General features: G+C 35.7%; 1 protein-coding gene and 1 long non-coding RNA gene across 3 annotated transcripts in view; one reads left to right on the top strand and one right to left on the bottom strand.

The window, feature by feature from the left end:
• LOC147836097 (uncharacterized) overlaps positions 1–18,109 on the top strand; it is a 158,513-nt gene that overhangs the window by 77,197 nt on the left and 63,207 nt on the right. The window contains exons 7-8 of one of the 2 annotated variants that reach the window (XM_087261738.1): positions 1,469–1,586; positions 1,739–2,909. The exons of the other annotated variant lie outside the window; for it this stretch is intronic. The gene's annotated coding sequence lies outside the window, so the exon portion shown is untranslated. Of the gene's footprint in view, positions 1–1,468; positions 1,587–1,738; positions 2,910–18,109 lie in introns of those variants that run through there. 2 annotated transcript variants of the gene reach the window in all.
• Positions 12,338–17,186, bottom strand: LOC147843172 (uncharacterized). The gene is made up of 3 exons (XR_015496670.1): positions 14,972–17,186; positions 13,822–14,663; positions 12,338–13,756 (listed from the first exon to the last, which is right to left on the bottom strand). It is a non-coding gene; the product is annotated as an uncharacterized LOC147843172 (long non-coding RNA).

Below are 18,109 nucleotides of genomic sequence, written 5' to 3'. Positions count from 1 at the left end.
CTATTCCCCGGACTCAAACCCCATTGTCATGATTAATCCTAGTCAATAAAAAAAGCATCAATATTAAAAAAACTAAAACAGCATAAATTCTGTATTAGGAACAACATATGCTCATTTAAAAAAAAAAAGTAGTCCTATAAACGTTTTTGGAGATCCCAAATTATGTAGCCAGAGGTACGTACAAAGGTATCTGCATTTCATTTTTTAAACGAACGCAACGGGGCGGTATGCCATTCCTTTTCACGCTTACCAGCTGATCGCTTACCTTCGTATGGACGGCTTTCTTGGTGTAACCAGTTTTTCCAGTTAGCTCGTCATGTTCGTCGGCGAACTTAAGTTGCAGAGAGTAGTTGACCATGATGACGGGGCTTGAGTCCGGTGAAGAACGGTTCCAGAAAGCAGGTTAAACAAAAACAGAATCCAAAAATTAAATAACAGAGAGAGAATGGTGTAAAATCTAAAAATGTGGTAAAAATCAGACGAGGGCATTTCTTTTCCTGGATTGCTTTTGAAAATTGTTGGTTGGCTTTAGAGAAGTGGGTGGGTGGGTCAATCGATAAAATTGGTTGGGTTTTAGGGAAGAAGGACAGTGTGTCAGTCGATTGGTCAGTTAGTCATTCAGTCAGTCAAACAGTCAGTCGACAACAGCCTCTGGTGGTTTAATGCAAGAACAGCAGGTGCGAATGGCACTCGCGAGAGAAATTTGAGATGTCAAAAAGTGTACACATTGGCCTCTCGTGGATTCGCAATAACAAACACTGAAAAAGATTCTGCGTTTTCAGAATAAGCAGGGTTGATTAGGAAATACGAAGTCAAATGAATTAAATCTCAATGCATAAAGTTTTTATGAAGTATTTAATTTCATACTAAATGTACACATTTGACCAAAAAGCACTTTTTTTGCAGTATTAGATTGAAAGATCAGAGAAAACCCTTGCAGCATGATTGAAAGTGAACAAAAGGCTCTAACTTAAAGTGGCATATTTTTGAACAGGAATGCGTCTCTTGTTTACCTGATCGAGCAAAATGTGTCTCGTTATTGTGTAAACAGGGCAGCATCAGTCATGTTACATTCGCCAACTCCCTCTATCTCATCTGCCAAGTCATCCTAGCCTTTCTCATAGTAATGTTCATAAAGTAGTCAACGTACGGTGTGTGATGGCCTTGGTTGAAATAGCCACACAGTGCAGCACAGCAAATGTAAGGAGTAGAAAGTACAGATATGTGTGTAAAAATGTAAGGAGTAAAAGTAAACAGTTACCAAAAATTAAATAGTGGATACCAGAATAATCTTCTTAAGTACAGTAACAAAGTATTTGTACTTTGTTACTTCCATCTCTGCTGACAAGATTATATAAATGATATTATCGAGAAATCTCTTTCTTTATATATAAAAGAGTAACAAGTTCAGCACAATAATCAGTTAAAATCCTGTTTCAATATTTAGCTAAATACTTTTTTTTTTCAGTTGGCAAATGAGCCAAGTGTAAAACATCATCAGAAAAGCCAGCATCAACCTCCGTTATGGTGTAATGACCTACTCAGTGCTTTAATGCAAACCTTTCTGCTTGCTTCTCTTCTCTCAGGTAATTACTTACAGTCCGCAACTGTCTCTCGCACACATTTACATTTTCAGATTGGTTGTCTCGCCGAGGCCATTTTAATGTCCTTTTTGTATTCCAAATCTGTGCGGTTCCACCCGCCTGGACTAATGATTTTTTTTTTTTTTTTTTTGCAGTAGTGCATTTGTAATCAAATTCATTTGTTTTCCTGGCCAAAGCGCTCATGCTAACATCAGCTGACGAGTATCCGTTCTCCCTCCATCGTCTCTTTCATTCATTTCCCTCTCTCTTTCTGTGGGAAGGGCAGCTCAACATGATGAGGTGTGTCTTTAATATCGCAAGTGGAATAGGAGCACCTCAGCAGGGCATCTAAATTAACTTGAAGCAGAGGAATGCGGAAGTCTCATAAAGAGAAAATGAATAAACAAACAAACAAACGAAGAGACAATGACACTATAATCACCACCCATTGAGTCAGAGCTGTAACAGAACGAATTGAACTCTAAAGTGATCTGAATACCAAGTTGCACTTTTGTCGAATGCGCACATTTCCCGCAGCGAGCGTTTTGTGCGCCTCGGTGCTTGAAGAAAGTGACAGGTGCTGTTTTTTTGTTGGATGATGTTTACAGGTTGGGTCATGCAAAGTACAGCACACAAGCTTTGCTGGCGACGATCGGGATCAGTCGATGTGCAATCCCGCGCCGAGTCCTCATGACGGATGATTGATAGGCCTCAGCGGCGGCGCTCCCAATCTGATCCTCGCACATGATAATGCATTCTCCTTTTGTCTGCCTATCACCTAATGCAGTGGTCGAAGATGACAGAGCGCTCGCCGCACTTCGCCGAGAGAAAGAAATGATATCTTTTTCATTGGAGCAAAACCAGAAACTATGAGGAGGGGGAAAAATGGAGGGAAAGATGGAAAAGTTCCCCCGCTTTCTGTCTCCAGAGAAAGAGAGGCCTTATTATCCGCCTGCATTTGCATGATGAGAAAACACAGCTCATATTCATCTTAGTAAAGTTGTAATAAATGATTTCAACAGCATCATCATCAATTTTACGCAGGTGCGCTTGTGAAAATCACTCACTTCAATCAAAAGAACCTTAGCTCCCTCTGTTAAAGACGGCTCATTTTTTACTATCACACGCTATAGCACTGAAATTTGGTGGAAAGAGTGAAAGCAGAGAGGAAAGAGAGAGAGAGAGAGAAAGAAGTTGAAGGAAAACCATATTTACCACTGGATGGCGCTACCAAGCGATTAAGAAGAATGGGGTCATTACACAAACGTGGTGACTTTTGCATCTTTAAAAGATAGATATAAAGAATAAAATTGTGATTTTAAAACATAACAGGTGTAAAGTATGGGGTATTGTTTTTGGACTCCTCTTTACTATAATTGTTTTTTTAATTGTTTACTTTTAAGCAATTTTTTTTAGCTTGAGTTAAAAAAAAAAAAAACTATATGCAATGTAAATTATTGTATCTTTGTCTCATTAAACTCACCCCAAAACACTGGCAAAACAATGGTTTAAAGATAAGTTTATTTCCTTAGGTTAACCCTCTACCACATGGTGTAGAGACTATCATTCTTTTTTTTTTTTTTTTTTCTAAAACGTGCAATATTGCAAAAGGTTAGCTAGCTAGTGATCTTTTAAGTTTTAACAATAACAACATGAATGCTAGAAATATCATGTTTATTAGTCATATGGCAACGGCATTTGCATTATGGATAAAATCTAATTTTTATGGCAATACTTTTGCTTAGATATACAGGGAACAGTGTATCAGTGAGGACCACCATGATCTATGGAAAGAAGAACTGACTCTTCCTACGGATGAAAGTGAGGATGAGATGGGTTTCAGTGACCATGAGAATGATGTAGATTGGACATTTGATAAGAGCCAGTTCATATGGAGACAGTTCAGGCAAGTTGAGGCGTAGAGACAGGCGTAAGTATAATGTAATAAATAAAAATTGTTAGCTAGTAGCTACATTATTCTGATACATCTGGATATATTAGACATGTAGTTTATTTGTTTTATTTATAATATTTACTGGATGAAATATGGCAACATATCATAAAGTACCTAATCCCAATAGTTCCTTTCTCCATTTTTTACAGCACTTCATGTTAAGCGATTCTAAGAAAAGAAAAACAGTCATATATATATATATATATATATATATATATATATATATATATATATATATATATATATATATATATATATATATATATATACATACACGAGTAGTGCGATATGGCTGTATATCGGCACTGGGGGATGTGTGCGTTGGTGCCCCCACCAGTGCCGATATACAGCCATATTGCACTTCTAGGAATGTGATATTGCGTTTATACAACAGTTTGACGACATAATTGTGTATATAAAAACAAAATCAAACATGGAGAGTCTCAAAAACCCTTTTGTATGAGGAACTACTTTCTTCCGCATTGGATTCAAATCATAAGCTGACAGTTAAACAGCTGTTAAAACAGTTAAAAGCATCTTTTAAACTTTAGATCTGTAGTGTCTGCTTTTTGCTGGTTGTATGTGGGCGGAGTAATATAAAGAGTAAAGAGGCTGTAGGAGTTCTGATATTGCAGAATATCACACCGCTATCAGCCAATGAGATTCGAGAACTGGACAGAACTGTTATATATATATATATATATATATATATATATATATATATATATATATATATATATATATATATATATATATATATTTGTAAGATGGTGTAACTTGTTTTGCATTGTCGGAAAAAAACATATAACATGAAAGTCAATGGTAAACAGTAACATTCTCCTAAATATTTTATTTTGTGTTTAACATTATAAAAAAAAAATAAAATCAAACAGGTCTAAAACAGCATGTTACATAACTGGGCCAGGTTTGTTGGTGTGTCACGACTGCAATGATACTGATAAAACCATGAAACAATGTGATTTTGGTGCGCAATGGACATGCTTTTTCACTAAGTGACATGATTGGTAGAATTTTGTGTTTTCTTTTTTTAAAAATATTTAAATTGTATTTTAAGTGTGGGTCAAGACAGGCTAAGCTTATGTGTACCAGATATTAGTTTGAATCTGGGTCAAATACTACATTTGACCTCTGGCCCAAGTCTTGTATGTCACCTTAAAGATGGTGCCACCTCTGCTAAACCCAGGCCATATTTGGCCACCATGCTGTATGCAAGAGCCGAATAAAGGTCTGCTGTGTCATCTTTATGCCTTCTAATTATTTATAGATAGATAGATAGATAGATAGATAGATAGATAGATAGATAGATAGATAGATAGATAGATAGATAGATAGATAGATAGATAGATAGATAGATATGAAGTTACAATTTCTTGACATTTTAACTGTCTTTGTTTTTATGAAAACATATTTTTTAAACGGCACTGATTTCATGAAGTGATCCAATGACCCCCAAACTGAAAAACAATTGTACAAAATTAATCATGGCAAAAATGCTTTTATGTGAAACTAAAACTACTACAAACCAAAGTAAATAAAAGGCATCCTGTAAATAAAGCGAAAGCGTGCAGCGAGACAGCGAGATAAAGAGGGTAGGGTGATGTTCTGGGGTCACTGTGAGCTAAATCGACTACTTCAGCAGAATTCCCAAATGCCACGACAACACCTCAGCCTATAATGACCAGAGATCCTCCCGGTGCGCTTCAGACACACAGCAGCTCAGCTCAGGGAATTAACAACAGCATCATACAAGACGCCGGCTGGATTTACTCGTTGTTTTCCTCTGCACACCTGCTCCTCAAGAAAGTCTTAATTGGCAATTACTGCAGAGCTTTTGTAACACTTGTATGCCTGATTGTGTTCAATCTAATTTTAATCAACAAAGGTCAAATCCAGGACAACAGCTAAAGTAATGCTTAATAAAGCTTTGTTACTTTGTAACAAGGACGTATTGTTCATATTAAGCAGTGATTACTAAGATGATTAGATTCATTACACATTTATTGAAGCTGTGCTGTCTCTTTTGCTAGCGTTTAACAAAGCTACTTTGTGTTTTGGGGAAAAAGGGGCTCGAAACACGAATAACTCAAATTTGTGCATGAACTTTTTTGTCTTCTAAAAATGAGCTTTTTTTTTTTTTTTAAAAAGAACAAGCTATTAAAACATGCCTCTACTAACATTTCTACAGAACTTGAAGAAAAAAGTAATACACCAATTACTTCAATTACTTTTATTTCTTCCTATGCAAATTATTACAGGGCAGAATATCAGTTAAAGGGATAGTTAAAAAATAAAAATTAAATACAAAAATTAAAATTTACTGAAACATACTGACCCTAATGGTTCTAAACCTTTGAGTTTATTTTTTTTTATGTTGAACCAAAATGAAGACGTTCTAAAAAGTTGGAAACTGGTGGCATCCTTAGCAGGAAAAAAAAACTATGGAAGTTGATCCGATTTTTATCTCTTTAATGGTGACTCAACTGACATCTGCTTGTTAACATCAATATATATATATATATATATATATATATATATATATATATATATATATATATATATATATATATATATATATATATATATATTGCCTCTAAACACTTTTACCATAGTGTTTGCTTTTTAAACTAGTACTTATTCAAGTTTGCTTTGTAAATCTTCATATATATGACTTTTTATACATGGTAAACTTGCTTACTAGCTCACCTGGTACAATGTTGCACTTTTGATCCAGGTTGCTTTAGAATGAGCCCTATTAAATCAGGGTATTAAAAAAGTAAGGGTGGTGTTATCAAAAACATTTTAAATGTTTAATTTTTTTTTTTCTTTGTCTTCACCAATAGCGGTTAGTGTGTCAACATGTGCCACTAAGGGGCTTTCACACTAGCACTTTAGGTCCGCACCCAGGTTCGTTTGACGTCATAGTACGGTATGTTTATCTAGTGTAAACGTGTCTTCTGAACTCGGGTGTGCACATGTGAACCGTACCTGATTCCGCCTGAAAGAGGTGGTCTGTGGTACGGTTCACTCGAACTCTGGTACTTTTGACTTCTGATGTAAATGCAATGGTAGCAAATAACGGAAGTGAACCGCCAACTGTACAACAAACTATTATTTTTATAACGTTTGTTCGTAAGTACACAATGACGTAAGTGTACCTGGTTTCAGACGGAAAAAAAAAACAACAGTGTGAACACAAACCAACCAAGGAGGTGGCAAGGGGGGACAATCGAACTTGGGTACGGTCCAGGCAATTGAACCACATGTGAAAGCACTAAGCTTAGCACCCTAAAGTGCTCACTGCGACATGAGTTCAATTCCCAGCTCGAAGTTCTCTCTCATTGCTCCCCTCACTTTTCCTGTCTGTAATCTCAATTAGACTATCTGTCTTGTTTATTTGCTGAAAATCCTAAAAAAATAATTATATGTATATATGATTAATAATAGGGTTTTTTGTATGATGAACCACTCAATGGTGGATTGAGGATTAGAGAGCTCTCTGATTTTAATCTAAAGTGCCCTAATTTGTGTTACGAAGATGAATAATGGTCTTAGCGAAATTTGATTACATAAGGGTGTGTAATTTAAAAAATAACTTTCATTTTAGGGTGAATTAACCCTTTAACCTTTTACCACCACTGTTTATCCAATTGACTGTTGACCTTCTGATACATTTTGAAATAATAATATGATGCCACAGACTTTTTAGCTTCTTTGTATATTTGGCATATTTTTAGCCCCATTTACTGGACTTTATACTTGAAAAAGCATTGCAACTTTTGCAAAAATGCTGCCTGAGGTACATTTTTTTTTTCATATGTGTGGGTTTAATAGAGTTGGGTTGGGGAAAAATGACAGTGTCATCTAATTTGAATGTTATATAATTGAACAGCTCATTATACAGGTTGAAGTGCTCTCTCAGCACATCTCCATGACAGACTGACCCTGGGTCAGAAACCCTCAGAAGTGGCCGCACATATAAACTCATACATTCAGGGTGTTTTTAGCTTGATGAGCACAGTTGTTGTGATGGTAGGTGTGTGAGAGGATATAAAAGGCCATTCATCACCGCAGTGAGATCAGTAATGGCTTTTGTCATGAGTCTTAAACTCCTCTGTGCACTCACCAGTGGAGAAGTTGAGTGCAGAAGGGCATAATATTAAGCTCAAAATCTTATTAACATACTTTAGATTTTATGTAATCATTTACTCATTTAAATTTGGCCATGTGATGCAGTAGAGTGAGAAAAAAAAAGAGTTGGTTTTACTTTTTTCCAAAAAAAAAAAAAAAAAAAAAAAAAAACTAGAGCAGGGTAAATAAAGTAAATATTTTCCTCATTTTCACTGATTAAAAAAAGTTTTATTTTGTACTTTTCCATTTTTAAATATTTTTTATTGTATTTATAAAACATTATAGGTCATTTGCAATGACTGCGTGTAAAGGTAATTGCAATGTTTCGCATGAGAACATTTGATGAATCTTCAGTAATATCAAAGAAATAATGACATAATCAGAAATCAGACCACCATGTTTCCAGCTTACTCAATCAGCTTTTTTTTTTACTTATTTTAAAAGTATTATGAATTATTATTAACATTACTTTAGTTTGATGGTCTGCTTTTAGAATTGAGTTACATTGCATCTACATGCCAACTAATTCTCACTAGATTATAAGTAGACTGATAGGTTGGGGTTAGTGTAAGTTGACATGTAAAGTTTGCAAAGTTTCTTGTAGTCAGTTAAATGTCTGTTGAAGGAGCAGTATCAACAGATACTAAGCAGACAGTCTACTAATACTCAAATTGACCTTCAAAATAAAGTGTTACCAAAATTAATGTAGAAAAGGGAACTTCATTGGGAAACGTCCTTGGGCAAAACTTGATTTCTTTAAAGTAAAATATGTTTGGCTAACTGGCATATGGTTTGAAAAGAAAGTCACAGTTTTATCTTGATCATTATGTTTACTATTCTGTGATGTGACACTCTTTTATTGTTGATTTCCTTTAGTGTTTTGAATTTATGTAGATAATTGCATTAAGGGATTTGAAGGTCAAATGCTAATTGTTAGCTATGATGTTAAAAATGGCTGTGATGAAAATATGCTCTTGTGTTGATCTTAAACACAGTAGAAAACTGCTTAAAACTACCAATTTTGTCCGTATTACAGTAATTATACAATCTTCTTGACCTTTTTTTTGAGCCTACGCTGAATGTCAAACATCAGTTAGTGACAGTTTAGTTTTTTAAAATCCATTTACATTTGTGTATTATTTACAATAAACTGTTGTTAATTACAACGTGATAATAAGAATTTCTAACAAATGACCTTTTCTAGATAATGATTAGTGCTGCTATAATTACTTACTACTATAAGTTGAATAAATAAGCATGGCGTTTGATGACCATTTGCAGTTCAAAAATACAATTACCATAAATGCTTAGATACATCAGGATAGGGTTTTTTTATTGCTTAAAATCACCCTTGTTTTATTTAACATTGCAGGAAGCACAACATATATGTACAGGGCTCAGTATATATATAAGTATAAATAAGTACACCCCTCACAAATCTCTCTTTTAAATTCATATTTTAATAGGAAGCTATACAATATTATATTTGTGTATATATGTTATATTAGTCTGTACTGAAGCCCAATCTGGAGCTAATCTAACAAAAGGACTTACAATAACACTCCAAAAACTAGTACAGCCAAATGCTATAGAAAAATATTAAATACACATTTATAAAAAGAGGAAAAATCAAGAGAAGCAAAAGCATTGAAAAATTTAGTTGAAATTTTGTAGGTTGTACTTTATTTTTGCAATATTTTGCTTGAATTTAATTGTATAATCTTTCAATTTTTGAATATGTTTGCCGACTAAAATAATACTGTAATAATTATATCTGTTTAATCACGTTTGTTTAAATGAGCCACAATACATAAACTATATTCACTGAGAAATGGATACATATAAAATCTATTTTAAATGGGTTGTACTCAATTGTGCAGAGCACTGTAAGTAAGTTCGAGTAACACTTTAGACTGATGGTCCATTAGTTAATGTATTTACTAACATTAACTAAGTATGAGTAATCTTGTAAGCATTTATTAATCATAGTCCAACATTAAGTAATTCGTTATTAAAACCTAAAGTTGTGCTTGTTAACATTAGCTATTGCACCATGAGTTAACATGAACTGAAGTTGTTTACTTAAATAACATTAACAAAGATAATTAATTATCGTAATAAATGTATTACTAATTGTTTGTTCATGTTATTGAATACATTAATTTAGGGCCAGCTCACACTTTTTTTTTTTTTTTTTTTTTTTTATAATCCTGAATGATTATAGCATGCTGCATGAACATGGCTCTCATGTCACACTGTTGCTAAATCTGAAACCGCCTACTACTCAGTAGGTACTGCATTTGAATTTAAACATACTACTCTGCCATTATAAAAGTACGTTATACAGTTTGAATGTGAAAAGTATGAATGGAATTCAGACGTCACATGACCCGCCTGCGTCCCCACTCCCATTCATGAATTCTCTCGTGAGGCATCATGGGATAGGGCAGCATGCATGGAATGCTCACTGCAGAATCTCGCCGGAAGTAGGATGTCATCTGGGTACTTCTCGCATACTGATTTTTGAATTCTATGAATTCAGACATACTACTCGGCTCGCATACAGATTTTAACATACTGTATAGTATGGAAGTATGTGGTTTCAGACGCAGCGAGTAAGATCTCAGCTGTCATCAAAGTCTTCTTCTTCTACTTCTACTTCTTGTTTTATAGTGACAACTCATTAAAAGCATTATCACCACATACTTTACAGGATGTGATTTTGATGTTGAGTCTGAGGGAGAGAAACGAAAAAAAAAAAAAAAAACTTTATGTTTTACATTCTCCAATCTTTGCATTCAGACCACATACTTATGTCAGCGCTGCATGTTCAGCTCCTCTAACATAAAGGGTATTTATTACCATGATTGAGAATACTCTCATCCATAAACATTAGCCTATAATCTAGAACCTAAACATGAAACTTCTATGTATATAATAAACGCTCTATATACTTGCCAATCCATTATACTGTACCATTTAATAATGTAGGTTTCTATATAATTTTCTGTCATAAAGTGAAACTGAACAGCAATGAAGATGCACCAAACACGAAAGAAAACGCCCCTGGAGTTTGACGTCATCCACGCTTGACACTTTCACTATCCCGTGTTCTGAAATATTCCACGCAGCAAATGTAAACAATCTGTAGCGGCAATTTTGCACACAGCGTGTTTCAATAATAAAACCAGTAAGACAAAAAAAATGTGTCATTTGAATTGTCGCATAAATTGCATCATCAAATTCAGAGCTCCTCCAGTGAACATGTCAAACCCACGATCAAAGATCACAGATTTTAGCCTAGGATTTCAGGAATCTTTTAGGGTTTCCCAAATTTGTCTCAAATGACAAAATCATGGCTGAAATCTCACAGTGTGAGCAGGGCTGAACATTAATTAAAAGTCAAGTGCTGTTTTGGGGTTTCTGTCTGGATTTTGCGTACCCAAAATCAAAAGCTTCCCAAATCCACATGCAGAGGTGTGCAAAAGTTCAGTGTATTGGTTTTTTTTTTTAAAGAAAGCCCTTTCAATTTTTATTAAACACTGTTTAACGTGATTAAAATTATTGTATATTTTTGTCTGTGTTATAATAAACCCCTCCAAAAAAGAGACACTTTTTTTTTTCTTGTAAACTTAAATTTGAAAGTATATTTAGGTTCTGTGTTGTTTAGCTTGCTGTAATTAATTTAGTTGGTTTCTGCACATGTCAGTAATCATAGGAAAAAAGAAAATCTATGCAAAGCTATATTCTATTCCAACTGATTGAAGAAAGGAACCACTTATGGGGGTATTGGGCCAGTCCGGACCTTTAAAATGTAAAGAATGCGGAAATAAATTAGGTCACGGACCTAGTACCAGGTGCGCAGAGTTTAGGAGGTTAAAGGGTTACGATTCTTTGCTTTCCAAGTCAACCTTTTTTTTTTCGAAAGCTTGACAGCACATGCGTAATACTGAAAACTTGGAAATACTTGGAATACTTGGAAAACTTGAACATATACATATAAGGAGCTTTTCTAAATATCCCATTAGAAATTCCTCAAGAACACCTACCTTTATAAGCTGAAAAAAAAAAAGTCAAATCATGAGTGCAATGAATTTAACTAAAAACCCTCATGCAAATGGCTGCCTTTTTTTTTCGGAAGTTCAGTGAAGACCGTCTAATTTTTTTTTTTTACAGCGAGTGGAGCTGTAGGTAGAGATGCGGCGCTGGTGAATGCAATCACACTCCGGTTTGCGTAATTGGGTTTTAACACAGGGGAACAATAACATCTACCCTCAGTGTTTTTGACACGGCTCCAAAAACGCATTACTGCTCAGCGAGGATACCTCCACATTATGTCTTTCTTTCTTGTAATATACCAGCAGAAATGTGCGTGCTTGTTTCCTCTCCCACTCTTTCTCTCTCTCTCTCTCTCTCTCTCTCTTTTCTTCTTTGGCAGGAAGCGAGGGAGTGAGAGGAAGTAGCGGCACATAGCATGTCTTCATTAAAGTGTCATCCTCCATTATTTGGCTCCTATCTCAATTAGCACTAGCTTTAATAAAGGAGCCCTCTCTCACAATCTATCTCCTTCCCTCTCCTACCATCTCGTCCTGCTTTTCCTTCAGAAGCTCGTTCTCCTTTCCTCTCGTTCCGTGCGTCCTCTCTCTCGCTCGTGTCTGGGTTTTGATGGCGTACGGAGGGCCGTCTTGCTTCTGCAGACTCTTTCTCTCACCCTCACCCCCTCTGAGAGCAATTAGACCTGCTTGCCTTTGGCTGAGCTGTGAACGCAGGCACCAGATCCCCCTGTAATCACCAATGCAGGGAAGCCACCACATCGTTACACCACTACAGGTCACAGCGGGACCCCGTCACCACACCATCCTCAGCAACGAGACTCACATCGCCTCTTTCCTCCTCCTCGCCTCTCCCCCTGGAGAGAACTCTTTATTTAAGTCTTGTAAACCTATATAAATCTAAAGGCAGAGATCACACGTTCCCCTCTGAGGTATTACCATACGCTGGTATGCTATTTCCCACCTCGACCCTTTTTTTTTTTTTGTTCTGGGAGGGGGGCCGCAGAGCTGCCATTTTATATTTAGCCGGGCCCCGTGGCGCGCTGCCGGAGCTCCGTAATTGAGCGCATACATTTGCAGTATCTGTATGTGACAGTAGGTGACAGGCCCTCTGTAGAGGTGAGGACGGCCTGGGCTAGTCAGCGGCTGATCTCTCAAATTGTACTCTAATTGGGGGATATTAAACAAGCCATCCCACTTAGCCTCTGGGAGGCCGATCCATATTCAGCTTTCTCTTCATATCTCGACTGCCTCAAGCAGCCTGGCTATGGGCTAAAACAGCGTCGTTCACAGATATGGATCAGCCATAGATCGACAAACAAACACGGACAGGCGCTTTTTCTTTCGCGCAATCTGCTCGCGGCACTTTTAAGTCTTGTTTATGATAAAGTCTCTCATTATTAATGTATGTCAGTCCTGTTAGCAGCATGAGCTTTTTCATAGCGTTCGGTTTGTGTTGTCTCTGGGGATCAGAATCATCAACAACAACAAATGCTTCTCAAATTTACTGATATACGTACATGATGGAAAGATGCTCTCATCATGCTGACTGGAGTCGCACATCTGTCAACGTATTAAGGAGGTGTATGCTGTTTGTGCATGTGTGATAATTGTTTTTTTTTACGTAACTGCTTTTCTTAGTGAAAACAACTGTGATTGTGAGGAGCGAGGTTACTGACACTGAATGTTCGAGTGTTTGGAGTTGGCTAAATATGAGCGTTTCTGATCGTGGCTCAACTTTGCATTGGATGCAATTTGTTTCGGGAGTTTTGTTAGTGTAGTTGTCAAGTAAAAACGGATTATCATTAGTTAAACACTTTAATAAGACTTTACTAACTACCTTGACTAACTGTACTAACTACTCGACTTTACTAACTAACTAAGACTTTACCTAACTACCATTTTGGTTGCACTTTATCAGTTTCAGTCAGTGTGAGTTCAGTTTCCTTTATTTTGTCATTCAAACATCACAATAAATTGCACAGTAAATTGTATAAAAACCTAACATGATTAATAAGCTGTTATATTTTTATAAATATATAAATATGTAGTTATATAAAATATAAACCATTTAAAAAATCACAGAAGGGAATAAATCAATACTTAAATAATGATTGCACAGTTTGTTATAATGATTAGAATTTTAACAATTTGTGCTAGTTTAACCAATTCTTGATTTATTATTACATACTAGCTATCAATATTATTTAAGATGCGGGATTATTTAAAAGTCTTATAATGACAGAATAATAATGAAACCGCACTGATTTGCTTTGCCCACTTCTGTAACGCCTGAGTTTTTTTTGTGTATGTGTATTTGCAGTGTAATTAGCTAAAATAACACTGGTTTAAAGAAGGTAACTACAATATGTGGGTTAAATTTTAAAGTTAAGGGGTAGGTTCAGGGTTTCTTTGAACATAGGTATTAGTTATTGTAATTATTATGATAAATATATACTGTAATATATACTTGTTGAGCAAGTGCTACCACTTTTTGTAACAGAAGTTAAGGCACTGTAAACAAATTTACATGGTTGCATTAAGTTTTTAAGTTACTTGTCATTCATTTTAACTTAAATTACATTAAACTGACTTAAAACAGCTTTTATAACTTAACAAATAAACTGAAACATGATTAACATTTTTTATATATAAAAATAAATTATGCTATTAAGATAACATATGTTATCATAAATAATTGATCAGATTTTTTTAATGTGTGTTAGGGCTGCTCGACTATAGGAAAAATCATAATCATGATTAGTTTGGTCATAATTGTAATCAAGATTATTGAAAATGATTACAGTTAAAGTCAAAATTATTCACTCTCCTGCGAATTTATTTATTTTTTTAATGAATATATCCCAAATGATGTTTAACAGAGCAAGGAATTTTTCACAGTATTTCCTTTAATATTTTTTTCTTCTGGAGAAAGTCTTATTTGTTTTATTTTGGCTAGAATAAAAGCAGGTTTAAATATTTTGAAACCTATTTTAAATTCCATATTATTAGCCCCCTTAAGCAATATATTTTTTTGATTGTATGCAGAAGAAACTACTATTATACAATGACTTGCCTAATTACCCTAATTAAGCCTTTGAATGGCACTTTAATCTGAATGCTTGTATTTTGAAAAAGTATCTAGTAAAATATTATGTGCTGTCATCATAGCAAAGATAAAATAAATTAGTTATTAGAAATGAGTCATTAAAACTATTATGTTTAGAAATTACACAAAAATAGAAATCACTATTTTTGGCAATTCCCACAAACATACAACTATGTGGACACATTCACACTATGTGGATACATATCGCTATCAATTTTACATTGACCTGTTTTTTTTTTTTTGTCCTGTTGTTTATTTATTTATTTTTATTTATTTATTTATTTTTATTATTTATTTATTTTTTTTTTTTTTTGAGGAGTATGTTGTTGTATATTGCACTGTCATTTTATTTGCACTGTCTGTGTTTTGCACTGTCATTGTATTTGCACTATCTGTATTTTGTACTGTCTGGAGCCAGCACCTAAGCTTTTTACTCATCATAGCACACATGCTGCTGATGATGTGACAATAAAAGTGATTTGATTTGATTTGACATACTTATGAAGAGTTCAGATGCAAAAACCATGTCAAAAAGTGCCATCTGAAATTTCCATCAGAACTAAGCATTTTTCTCAGACTCCTGTGTTTATGTTGAGTTATTTAATTTTACAAACGATGAAAAGACTGTATTACTTGCCATGAAAGTGTAATTACCAAACCTACACACAGGAGCTTGATAAAAATGCTCAGTTTTGAAGAAAATTTCTGATGCCATTTAGAGGTTTTTGCATCTGAACTCTTCATATCCAGCTTAAGACCAGGTTTTGCAGTTCAGGGTCACATACAGTATTCACAATAACTTGGTAATAACTGCATCGATCCTGAACCTAACCCTGACTCTTAAGCGAATTCTTACGTAAGTGCACTGTAAGTGTGTGAGTGCATTTTATTTTTGAGAGGGGGAAAAACTAACCAATAATGCCAATAGCATTGTCTTATATAACACACATGACAGTGATGCATTACAGGAGTTCACCCAGGACATCACATATGGATGTGACCCACAAATCTAATATAATTATGGCACAAATATCAAAGACATTCATGATGTGCTTTACTGTCGCTGAAGTGCAGGACCCTTGACTTTGACAGAGAGGAGACGAAGGCCAGACCCATCTTTAAGTCCAGTAAGCGACGACGAAGACCATGTATGAATACTAGACGAGGTCGCAGTAATTCCCTTCCTCCGCCGGCTTTTGCTTTCTAATTTAAGATTACTAAACACACAACAACAAAAAAGCAAGGTGCTCCTGCTCATGAACACACAGAGGTCGATGCAATTTAGCAGGGCAACACTCCATTAGAAAAGGCCAGTGCCATGGCTTAAGGGGAACAATTTTAATGATGAAACTGTTGTTTCTCCAAATCAAACATATTACTTATGCAACTTTTTTTTTCCTCCTCCTCTCCACTCTGTCAGGAGACATCTGTGATCACTCAGCCTTTTTTCATCCTAACACAGGAAGGACGAAAGGAAACGAAACAAAAAAAAAAAAAAAAAAGGAGGAGAAAAGAGAACAACAATAAACACAAAGATGATTTATAAGAACATCCTCTGGTGCTTATTCTCTAACCCCTTCAAACGCACGCACACACACACTCGTACATATATTAAAAAAGCAGGGTGGATGTTTATTAATATATTATATGCCAGGCATGGGAATGTGGCTGCTGAGGAGTGTAATTGCAGCGTTGGAAACATTCCTCGGAGGAGCTTGGCACATATTAAAAGGGAAAACTTGAGACATGTTTGTGATAATATTCCTAATAAATCTCAGCGCGGGCCTCCGACTCCTTGACGTTAACAGTAACACGGCCGTTCATCTTGGTTGGAGCTCCAGAATTTAAGATTGGTCACAAACAATCTGAGCGGCACCGGATTGCGCGGGGAGACGCGGCCCCTGTGTGCGCCTCGCGCTCCCATAAATCTCCTCTTCCTCCTATGCAAATGATGCAAGGCTTTTAATTGATAATTTCTCACATGGGCCTGTGCACTGGTGGACTGGAGGCTTCTAATGAGAGAGAGCCTATAGCATGTACTTTAAAGCCAGAATGAGCAATCACCCTGAGAAGTGGGGTAATTATTTAGCCCTGGGTATGGTTGAAGTGTGTGTCTCTGTGTGTGTGTATGAGTGTGTTTCTAACAGGAAAAAAAAGGGGGCAGCTTTTTTTTTTTCTTTTTTTTTTTAATAACGTGTGTCTTGAATGTTACCTTGCTTGCGCCAGCGATACTGAGCATAAAAGGCGAGCTGAATTGATAAGGTGGATCCATGTTCTCTTTTAATGCCAGCTTGTTGTGTAAATGCACCTCGATCTATCTCCTATATTAGAAAGCGTCGGACACAAACAATAGGTTGTTCCCTCACAAACTCGTACACTACAGTCCGGCTCACGATGACAATTTCATCCGATTCCACACAAATAATGGGGCTGGGATGCAATCAAAAATTAATGCTCAACTTTTTGGAAGGCCTCATGAATAATTAAGTCTAATTAATTCTTTATGATGGATGTCAAAAAATCAGCACCTCAGTCCTCGCCTGGCCTTGTTTTTTCATCGCACTGTAACAAAGAGTATTTATTTTGAGATGATCTCTGTCTGCTTTTGGCTAAAATATGAGGAGCTCCAGCATACATTGAGATAAAGCGATAGAAATCTGTCTGTTTTGTGTCGTAAGTGTCTCTGCGCTGTTTATGTAGGCCTGTTTGATTTGTGGCTTGTGTATGTGAGAGTGTGCGTGCATATGAGTCTCTCTTTTTCTCTTTTAGTGCACTCAGGCACCTATGCAGTATTAGTTAGTTTATTGGTGGCCCTTATATGATAAACTGTGCATTTAAAGTAAGACATTATCTGTGTTTATATTCATATTTTCCTCTTTTTTTTGGTACAGTTGCATTTCTGTGATTCAGTTTGCACCGCAGCACATCATTTTTCTCTGAATATTATATGTTGTTATTTTTGTAAATTTGTGCCTTTTTTTGTGCTTGGAAAGCCATCGGATTTGATTAAGCTTTCATCTGATTTTAATACGGAGCCGAGTGGTGTGAGCTGAGCAGGAACATGTAAACTGATGACAGCACCATAATTATATCTTCACACCAGTAGGGGGAAGAGTGTACAAAGAAACAAGCATTAGTGTAATGGGATATTTACAGTCATTCAAGAGCTCTCAGCACAGAACAACTTCACATGTACCCAAACATGCTTTTAAGCACACTGTCTGTCTGTCTAAACATATATGCGCTAAACATGCATTAGCTT

Source organism: Danio rerio, chromosome 7, assembly GCF_052040795.2.
Source record: "Danio rerio strain M-AB ecotype USA chromosome 7, GRCz13ab, whole genome shotgun sequence".
NCBI lineage: Eukaryota > Metazoa > Chordata > Actinopteri > Cypriniformes > Danionidae > Danio > Danio rerio.
Note: the sequence above shows the minus strand (reverse complement) of the source record. Positions and strands in the feature narration are given on the sequence as shown.